Source organism: Rattus norvegicus, chromosome Y (assembly GCF_021556685.1).
Source record: "Rattus norvegicus strain SHRSP/BbbUtx chromosome Y, alternate assembly SHRSP_T2T, whole genome shotgun sequence".
Taxonomy (NCBI): Eukaryota; Metazoa; Chordata; class Mammalia; order Rodentia; family Muridae; genus Rattus; species Rattus norvegicus.
The window spans coordinates 60,263,380-60,271,142 of record NC_141555.1 but is presented as its reverse complement, the minus strand read 5'-3'; the positions used below and the strand labels follow the sequence as shown (position 1 = coordinate 60,271,142).

General features: G+C 41.0%; 1 pseudogene; it reads right to left on the bottom strand.

The window, feature by feature from the left end:
• LOC147998054 (large ribosomal subunit protein eL19 pseudogene) overlaps nucleotides 1-7,510 on the bottom strand; it is a 42,123-nt pseudogene extending 34,613 nt beyond the window's left edge.
• Nucleotides 7,511-7,763: the final 253 nt, after the last annotated feature.

Sequence of the window (7,763 nt, the reverse complement as noted above, 5' to 3'; positions counted from 1 at the left end):
AGCTTCAGATACACACACACACACACACACACACACACACACACACACACAAGCATGCATACACACATTATACAGTAATTGAAGTGGGTTTACAAGTGACAGAATACAAATATAAAAGTCAGCTAGTGTCGGATAATTAGATTCAGGTTGTTATTCAATAAGAAAATAAAATAACATAAAATTAGAATCTTGAGTCTTTATGAGTATAATGAAACAAAATAAAATTCTGTTTAAGTGTGCTGAAAATATGGAAGTCATTAAAAAAATTACCATGACACTAAAACTACAGTAATGTTTTAGGCATGAGTCACCCAAACAGAAAGACAATAATTATATTCTCCTCGGACTCATGGTTCTGAGTCTACTTACATGCAGTAAGGACCCTTCAGGTCAAAATGTTGTAAAAAAATGACCGAGATGCTGAAAACAAATACTAAAGTTTTGAAGAGACACACAGTCTTTATATAGGCTTTAAGTAATTTTCCTATTACTTCTATTACTTTAAAAGAAAATACAAAAGAAAAATACATTAAAATACTTTAACTATGAAAGGAAAATAATTTAAAATCATTTCATTACTCCATAATTGGTTGTTGTTAAGATGACAGGCATCCTCCTAATGCTTAACTGCGATAAGCAAAGCAAGAAACACTTTTTGGTATCTGTGTCAAGTACGTATAATCTCAACCTAAAAGAGAAAAATCACTGTGCAAATCCAAATTCAGAGACATTCTAGCAAAGTAGTTATTAATCTTCAAAAGTGTGGTCACAGAAGATAAAAATAGTAATGAATTATCACAGAATAGAATGACTTAAGACATGCAATAACTAAATGTCAACTGGATTTCTGGATTGGATACAGGCATAGAAAGTGTACAGTTCTAGAAACATTGTTGTTATTATTTGGTCAACCTACTGTGTTACTTGTAACATTTTTTTTCAATTTTCTGATTTTTGAGAATTAGTCATTAGATTGGTTAAAGTTTATAAAATTCAGGAATTATGTTACGATATAAAACCATACTGTTTCTTATCAATTAAATCTGATTTTCTTGTATAGTTTGACTTCTGCTTTATTTTTGTATTTATTTATTTTATTAATTTATTTATGTCTCAAATGCTGTCCTCCTTCCTGTTTTCCCCCACAGATTCCCTTACCCCAAACACCATCCCTTTCTGACTTCTTCTTTCAAAAAGACAAAACAACAGTATTTATAAGGCATGTTTAGTCGCTGAATAGCTGTTCATTTGGTCACTGATTTGAAAATCTACAACATTGATAGTGCAGACATCAGGAAATAGCTTCAAATATGATCTTCAAAAACTAAATATTCTCCAGTTATCAGCTATCAGATATCAGCTTGCCAAAACTGCAAGAATCCGAGAACAAAAATATCCTTGAAATGTATGTAGAGAAAATTGATCAGACAAGAAGGAAAACAGATGGCAACCTTCCTGGATTCAACACAGGAGGGCCTTAGTTCCTGTAGTGTATTCTGCATGAGTTTATAGAGTTTATGGGCTAATACCTGGAAATGAACTCCTACAAAAACCAACAACAAACTAACCACATACTGCAATATTTATAAAAGCCAAACAAATATGTGGAAAGTCTTATTTTCAGCTCTATATGAGAATATTAATGTTTATTAATTTGTATATTAATAAAATTTTAATTTAATTACTGCACATTTTTATTACAATTTTTCTAAATAAATAGATTTTAAGTGACTCATGTGATCATTAACATTTAGCGGCTTTGATTGCATTATAGATCAATAAAGTGTTTATTTGACTGTGATCATCACTATGAATATTCACGAAAATCAAATTATGTCAACCAGGGACTGCTCTTCTGTTTTTATACTTTTTGTTGTACATATGTAAGAGTTTTACCTGCTTGTTCACGTGTGCAGCACATCCATGCCTAGTGTCCAGGAGGTTGAAGAGGGTGTGAGATTCCGTGATGCTGAAATTACAGCCACTTGTGAGCTGTCACTCAGGAGCTGGGGATCGGCCCCGGGTTCTCTGGAAGAACATATAATGCTATTAATCACCGAATCATTCCTTCATCTTCCGCAAACGCCATTTTTTTGTAAATATAGTGCCTAAGATGTCCTGTCTTCTGCATAGACCACTGTTTTCTCAAATGTGATAATTTAATATTAAACACACACCCACCAGCTTCTTACTTTCATATATATATATATATATATATATATATATGTATATATATATGTATATATATATGTATATATATATGTATATATATATACACACACACACATACACACACACAGACACATGCATAACAGCTCTTACCTTCAAATTTACTTATACACACACACCTGCTTCTTAACTTCAAATTCACTTAGTTACACACACACACACAGACACACACACACACACACACACCTGCTTCTTACCTTCAAGTAGACTTAGTTATTTTCACATTAATTTGTTTATTTATTCACTTTACATGCTGCACACTGCCCCCCTCCAGTTCACCCCTCTCACAATCCTTCCCCCAGCCCTTTCTCCTCTGAGCAGGAGGGGACCCCACGGGTATCTCCTCACCTTGCATATCCAGTCTCTGTGATCACACCCTCTGCTACTGAGGCCAGACACAGCAGTCTAGATGGATGGGGTGGGGAGGTAGAGGTCACTTCCAGAAAGAGGCAGAGAGCTGGGGTAAGAGATGCCCATGAATCATGGGTGTTTCCTTAGCTGAGACTCACAGCCTCAGTGATATGGACCTGAAGAAGCTGTCTCCTGTAGCCAGAGAGTAACACAAATGGAATGATAGAGACACCAACTTTAGACCCAAAATTTATTCTGACCACAGGACATGCAGGGTCAGAGAGCAGAGAGTGAGGAATGATCCACCAATGGTTAGTGCAGATTGAGACCCACCCCATGGATGAGCACCGATCCCTGACACTGTTAATGACGCTCTGTTAGGTTTGCAGACAGGAGTCCATCATGGCTTCCCTCTGAGAGACTCCATAAGCTGCTGACTCAGACAGAAGCAGAAACCCACTATCCAAACCACGGGTGGAGCTTGGGGACTCTGATGGAAGAACAGAATGAAAGGATTATGGCCTCTAAGGGCATAGGCCCTCCACAGGCTTTGTCTTCATGTGGGTACCGAACAACTAGAATTGGGCTTTCCCAAAACATGTTATCTGCAGATGGGATATGTGTGTCTTTAAAATTCATTTATTTATTTACTCATTTTACATCCCAATATCGGTCTCCATCTTCAAGGTACGCCAACACCCTTTGACATAAACCCATAAAAAGACAAAATGTACACATTTCCTACCTATGTCCTGGGGGCTCAGGTTCAGTCCATGTTCACTCTCTGGTTGGTGGTTCAGTCTTTGACAAACCCCGAGAGTCCCCGTGAGTTGACTCTATTGGTCTTCCTGTGGAGTCCCTCATATCATCTGGGCCTCAATACTTCACCTGTTTTTTTTTAAAGACACCCCAAGCTCCAGCTAATGTTTGGTGGTGAATCTTTACACTTGTTTCTCTCAGCTGTTGGGTGGAATCACTCAGAGGACAGTTATGCTATGATTCTGTCTGCAATCACGATAGAGAATCTTTAATAGTGACAGGGATCAATGATTGCCCTCGGGGTAGGTCTCCATCTGCGCTAACCATTGGTTGGACGTTCCTTCCATGTCTGCTCTATCTTTGTCTCTGAAGGTCTTGTAGGCTGTGTTCATGTTGGATTGAAGGTTTTTTGGGTGGGTTTTTCCTTCTCACATCACTGGGAGTCATGCCTGGCTACAGAAGTGGCAAATTTAGGATCTGTATCCCCACTGCTAGAGTCACCCCAATAGACACCCAGGGGATTCGCCTTTCCCAGGTCTCTGGCACTTCCTAGAGATGCGCACCCCACACTTGTGATTTCCATCCTCTTTTCCCTGAATTCACTATACCTAATTCCTCCAAACCCACTCTACCTAATTCCTCCTACCCACTCCCTTCTCTACCTTCCCTCCCATTCAGTTTCCTCCCTCCCTCCATCCTCCTCAATATGTATTCTGCTAAATGCTTTTTAAAGTCAATATTTAGGAAAAAACACTGAGTAAGAATAGGGAGTATCCCATAAGTAATTGTGGTGGATGTTTAGGCAAGATATGAACTTATTAAATTTTAAAGAGGCCAGAATTACTACATATATTGTTAGAAGAGACACTGTCTTCATTACATTCAACATGAAGGAAAACCATTTATATATTCTATTACGTTTTACAAGAGAATCTATTAAATGAGTTACACACATCACACAACTTTATCACTTTGAAAGCTCTCTTTATTGCAAGTATTTACACAATGAAAAGTACAAAGGTTTAAACTCATGTGAGTGTACTTTGTTGTAAAGTTAAAGTTTATATACAGGTTGATGACAACAGTCATCTCAGATTCACAGGGATAAATACATCAGGGAGTCATCTCTTACCTTATCTGTCTTCTTCCCTTTATTCCTGATGAAGACTCATCTCACTTGCAGCCCTTACTGTGAGAGATGGATCAGAAAATGCCTGAGAGTCTACAACCCAGAATCCATGTATAGAAAAGATAAAAGACAACATCTCCAAATAGTATATGCAATAGAAACTTTCTTGTAGATCTTGAAACAAAATGCAAAGAACAAACCCACATCCTAGAATATTACAATATACAGGAAACGGTGGCTGTAGGAAGCTTTCTCAGGGGATTTTAAACTTCTGCACCGAAGAACGAAACTGCCTCCATGAAGTTGAAGTTTTATTTCTTTGGTAAGAAAGTCAGTCTGTCTCTTGACAGTCGTGTCTTCTGTCCATCACTAGAGCGACGACCATGCTTTATGAATGTGTACACATAAACACATACCGGTTTTCACGTCTTCAAAGAATTTCAAGAAGAACCTGAAAGAGAATATATAATGTTCTAGAGATGAAATACGGGAATTTAAATTAGCCAGCACACACATGTTGTTAAAATTTTCTGCCTACTATTATTTAATTTGACTATTGCTGCTATGAATGAAAAGGTGGTTATGTAATGTCTATCAATCCCCAAAGCCAGAAACATTGTGAAAAACTGTCTTATTTCTCCCTAACTTGGGTCTTTGGTCACCAACCTTTTCATTGCTCATCTAAATTCTGTTTCTCAAATAGATAAGAGGACTACGTGAAGGTGTCACTCTCATGTAGAAGACCAAGGAACTTTCTGTACTTGCATGTATTTGCTCTTGGGAACATCTAAATAAAAATTTCAGTTTCAAGAACCAAAACTTGGCCGTCCAATGGGACCCACATGAAGCAAAATCTTCCTGCCATCAGTTAACATTAGCACACTGGTAACAGCACAAACAATAATATGATGGAATAATCCTGGAATAATAATATATAATGATGATGATAGTAATAATAATAATAATAATAATAATAACAATAAAATAATAATAATAATAATAATAATAATAATAATAATAATAATGGAGTAATCCCCTCAAGGCATCATGGAATAAGGAAAGTAAATGTTGAGATTTGTTTTTCAAGTGATATTGTATCCAGGAAAGCAATTTTCAATAGGACAGACTCCTCACACATGAAAATCACTCAACCTGTCATGACATCACAGAGTGAGTTGAGAACCAGGGTGGTCTTTTCTTAGGACAAGAGAAAGATTCGCCAACCTTCCAAAAAGAAAAGCAATCCCAACAGTCTGTGTGAGGATGGTTAGCTTATGCATGATTAACACACACACACACACACACACACACACACACACACACACACACACATGCACACACACACACACACAGATACACAGAAACACACACAAAGAGACCTAGACAGTTAGAGAAACAGACATACACACAGAGAGACACAGACAGACAGGCAGAGACAAACACGCAGACACAGACACACATACACAAACACACAGACACACACATGTATACACACACAGAGAGACACATAAACACATACAGACTCACACACAGACACACTCACACACACATACACACACATATACACAAACACAGACACACAGACGATAACCAATATACAGATGCACACAGACACAGACAGAGACACACACACAAACACACATATGCACACACACAAACACATATACCCAAACACACATACACACATACACACAGACACACACACACACAGACACACACACACACACACACACACACACACACACACACACACACATCTCTGATGTATGCTTCCTAGAGTGTCCAGGTGTGAAAGGATGAAGAGGGACCAGGAACTAGTCGGTCAACAGAAGATTGTTCTGCCTGCAAGTGAGTTGGGGTTTGCTCCAAGGATTTCCGTGTCACAGCTCTGTGAGAAGGTGTTCAGGGACCCGCTGTGTGCATATATTTTACTCAGGGTGAACGAGGGCTACACAAACCTTGGAGAGGGGAAATGGGTTTTCGGGTGCATTGACATCGATGGAGGCTTAAGGCACCAGGAAGGCCTCATTTGCTATATCTTTACAATCTCTGTCCCAGCCTCGGTCTGCTGTTCAGGGATCTCCATGTGACCTCCTCAGACACCGACTCCACTGAGTGTGCCCCATCCCCACCCCTGACGTCCCACTTGCTCGATTTCAAAGGATTGCAGGTTCGGACTCTGCGTTCTCTGTCAGATTAAATCCTCCGGAGTTTGCCCTCTAGACACCATGAGTGAACCAGCGCATCCATCGAGTTTCTGCATTAACCCGTGTGTCCCCTAATTCTGGCCGGTTCTCTCTGCACCGCGCTCTCCCTCCATCGTCCCCACCGACCTTCCACTCCTGTCCTCAGTCGCCCTCACTCACCCACAGAATCTGTTCCAGTTTTCCTTTCAGAGAGGTCGATGCTTTCCCCCTCACAGGCCTCCTCCTTTCCTGTGTCCTCTCTGCATGTGTGGATCGTAGATAGAATAAGATTTATCTCACAGCCGATACCATCCATAGGTAAACGCCGCCATGTTTGCGTCTCTAGGTCTCAGCTCCCTCTCGGGCTGATTTTTTTTTCTAGTTCTATTTTCCATGAAGCTTCATGATACCATGCCCCCATCCCTATGATGTCATTCCTCAACCCCATGATGTCATGCCCCAACCGTACGATGTCATGCCCCACACCCATGATGTCATTCCCCACCCACATGATGTCATGCCCCACCCCCACGATGCCATGCCCTACACCAATGATGTCATGCCCCACTCCCATGATGTCATGCCCCACACCCATGATGTCATTCCCCACCCACATGATGTCATGCCCCACCCCCACGATGCCATGCCCTACACCAATGATGTCATGCCCCACTCCCATGATGCCATGTCCCACACCCATGATGTCATGCCCCACCCCCACGATGTCATGCCCCACACCCACGATGTCATGCCCCACCCCCACAATCTCATGCCCCACACCCACGATGTCATGCCCCACCCCCACAATCTCATGCCCCACACCCATGATGTCACGCCACAGTCCCCGTGATGTCATGCCTGCGCCCCTTGCTAGAATGTTTGTATCTATTCACCAGGTAACACTCTGAATGCGGCCCTGTCACCACACCCCTCCAGGCCCCCACCATTTACAGTCCCTCCTCCTACCCTCCCCCCTACTTCTCTGAGAGAGTGGAGGACCCCTCTGGGTGCACCCTCTCCCCTGGCACATCAAGTCTCTGCAGGACGAGATTCATCGTCTCCCACCAGGTCCTGAAAACGCCGCCGGGTAGGAGAACAGGATCCACAGA